A 3,741-nucleotide genomic window follows, 5' to 3' on the forward strand; every position below is an offset into this window, starting at 1 on the left:
TTGAATGCATTTGGATGCATTCAATCAGAAACTGGGTCCAGGATGGAGTAGCAGAGCATTCTTCCTTATCCTTTCTTTGCTAAATGACACAGAAAACATTTGGGTTTTACAGCCTGTCACACGATAGTAACTGGTGTTAAAATAATTAGTTACTACATTACCTGAAATTTTGGAAATTCACATTTCTATTAATCTACTCTGGGGGGGGGGAAATGGGAATTTACTGTAGGAGAGTTAAATCATAATATACTATGTTGTAGAACCTGAGACATAAATAACCATGTGTTTATTTCCTTATTTGCATTGGTAGTGATTTTTATTTGTGTTTATGGACACAGATAGTGTGGTACTTGGATTGGCCCTCTCAAAGTTAAATCAGAGGCAGTGATTCCATTTTGTGAAAGTTAACTTAGAGAATGTTAATATATGTTTCATTAATATGAACAACTTTGAGCAAATGAACAAGTTTTAATAGCATTTCGGATGAAGTTTAGTTATTCATCCTTTTAAGATAAAAATATAATAAAATGTCCTAGAGCAAATGTCTAGCTTTAATTTAATATTTTTATACATTTTTGAAAATTTTTTCCTCCAGATGTTGTAACTGAAATTCTGTTAATCTTGATGTCCTCTACTTCAATATTTATTGGGTTGATAATTAGGGGTAGAATTATGATGCTGATTTAAAATTTACTTTGCCATTTCTAAAAAACAAACAAACAAACAAAACGTGATTGCCTTCTGAGTAATGATTATACTGAAATGAAGTGTAGTCAGAAACTAACAAAATTTGTCAAAAATAGACTAATTTATTTCTTATCAAACTGATATTTTTCTGTCTTTTTTTTTAAAGATAGATTGTTATTGATTTCAGAGAGGAAGGGAGAATGAGAGAAATAGAAACATCAATGATGAGAGAGAATCATTGATTGGTTGCTTCCTGCACACCTCCTACTGGGGATTGAGCCTGAAACCCAAGCATGTTCCCTGACCGGAAATCAAACCATGACCTCCTGGTTTGTAGGTTAACACTCAGATACAGAGCTACACCAGTGGCTTTTTGTCTTTTTGTTGTTGTTTTTGTTGTTGTTGACAGTATTATAGATGTCTTCCATTTTCCCTGCTTTTCCCCCCTCCACCTGGCCCTGATATTTTTCTAAGAGTGTTTTCACTTTACATTTTAGGGAAGACTTTGGATCTTTACAAATGAAAAGTTATATAATTAAGTCTTCCATGACCAAAAAAAGTGGGGGAGGGAAGGATACTGTGATATACATAGGATTTATATATCAAACCACTAATTTGTCTGTGAAGAAGTCTTCCTGATTAAAGTTGGTTTTAAGATTAAAAAAAATTGAGGCAAGCAATATGTCAGAAAAAGAATTCAGAGCAATGATTATAAGGATGCTGAAAAGGATCAAAGACAAATTCAAAAACCTGTGTAAGAATCAGGAGGAAATTAAGAAGAACCAAGAAGAAATGAAGAATGACATAGCCACAATAAAGGACAAAATGGAAAGTATCAATAGTAGACTCGAAGAAGCTGAGGACCGTATGAGTGAGCTAGAAGACAAGGTAGAAAAAAAAAGGCCAAGCAGAGCAGCAACTGGAAAAAAAAAAAACTTAAAAAGCAGGAGGAGAGCCTAAGGGAGCTGTGGGATAACAAGAAATGAAACAACACCCACATAATAGGGGTGCCAGAGGAGAAGAAATGAAACAAGGAATAGAAAACCTCTTTGAAGAAATAATAACAGAAAACTTTCCTGATGTTGGAAAGAAAAAAAATCACACAACTCAGAGAAGCACACAGAGTCCTGAACTAGAAAAACCCAAAAGACCGAAACCAAGACACATCATAATTAAATTGGCAAACACCAATGACAAAGTAAGAATCTTCACGGCTGCCAGAGAGAGACAGAAAGTTACCTACAAGGGATTTCCCATTAGAATATCAACTGATTTCTCAACAGAAACACATCAAACCAGAAGGAAATGAAATGAAATATACAAAGTGATGCAAAGCAATGGAATAAATCCAAGAATACTATACCCAGCAAGGCTATCATTCAAAATTGAAGGGGAAATCAGGAGCTTCACAGATGAAAAGGGCTTAGGGGGTTTATTACCACCAAGCCAGCAATGCAAGACATGCTAAAGGGACTGCTGTAAAGAGAAGAAATAGAAAGGGAGGAAGGAACACAGGCATAAAGAATAAATATGGCTACAAACAAGTACATATCAATAATACATTAAATGTAAATGGATTAAATGCTCTAATTAAAAGACATAGGGTAGCTGAATGGATAAGAAAATATGACCCATATTATTGCTAGGTACAAAAGTCTCACCTCAGAACAAAGGACTCACACAAACTGATAGTGAAGGGATGGAAAAGTATTTTTTTTAGGCAAATGGAAACGAAAACAAAGCTGGGGTATCAATACTTATATCTGACAAAATAAACCTCAAAGTGCAGGCCATAACAAGAGACAAGGAGGGCCACTACATAATACTAAAAATAACAATTCAACAAGAGGGTATAACTCTGGTAAACATGTATGCACCCAATACTGGAGAACCCAAATATATACAAAAGTTCTGGAAGATATTGGAGGTGAGATCGACAGCAATACAATCATAGTAGGGGACTTTAAAACCCCATTGACACCACTGGATAAATCCTCTAAACAAAAAGTCATCAAAGAAACAGCAATCCTAAATGACTCACTAAATCAGATGGAATTGACATCTTCAGAACATTTCACCACAAAGACTGAGAATACACATTTTTCTCAAGTGTACACTGGACATGTTCAAACATACAGCACATATTGGGACACAGGCAAAGTCTATTCAAATTCAAGAAGATAGAAATCAAATCAAGCATCTTCTCAGATCACAATGGCATAAAATTAGAAATCAACTATAATAAAGACAATGAAAAAAATTAAACACTTCAAGCCTAAATAGCATGTTATTAAACAATGACTGCATTACCTAAGAGACCAAAGAAGAAATAATTAGCATCCTGGTAACAATGACAATGAAAACACAACAATCCAAAATGGATGCAACATAGTGAAAGCAGTCCCGAGAGGGAATTTTATAGCTCTACAAACCTACCTCAAAAAATAAGAAAAAATGGAAATAAACTATCTAACCCCACAACTTAAAGAATTAGAAAGAGAGCAACAAGAAAAGCAGAGAGTGAGCAGAAGGAAGGAGATAATGAAGATCAGAGTGGAAATAAATGACATAGAGACTGAAAAAAAAATACAAAAGATCAATGAAACCAAGAGCTCGTTCTTTGAAAGGATAAACAAGATTGATGAACCTTGGAGAAACCAAGATGGTGGCATAGGTAAACACCGGAAATTGCTTGCTGCCTTGAACCACTTCAAAAATATAACTAAAAGATAAAACAGACATCATCCAGAACCACAGGAAGGCTGGCTGAGTGGAAATTCTATAATTAGAAGGAAAGAGAAAAGCACACTGAGACTCAGAGGAGGTGTGCAAGTAAAGTGCAGAGGTACCGAGGCGCACGCCCAAAGGGCTGGCAACTGAGGATGCGGTTGTCTTTTTCAATCAGGAGGGAGTCTCAAGCTCCCGACTGCTCTGAACTCCAGTTCCGGGCGAGTCTCTGGGGACCCAGACTCATACGGGGAGAAACTGGACTGTCTGGCATAGGTCCGAACTTGAGGGCCGCTTTCTCTCAGAGGTGCTTGCAGCGATTACCTG

Source organism: Myotis brandtii, unplaced genomic scaffold (genome assembly GCF_000412655.1).
Source record: "Myotis brandtii unplaced genomic scaffold, ASM41265v1 scaffold179, whole genome shotgun sequence".
Classification (NCBI taxonomy): Eukaryota; Metazoa; Chordata; class Mammalia; order Chiroptera; family Vespertilionidae; genus Myotis; species Myotis brandtii.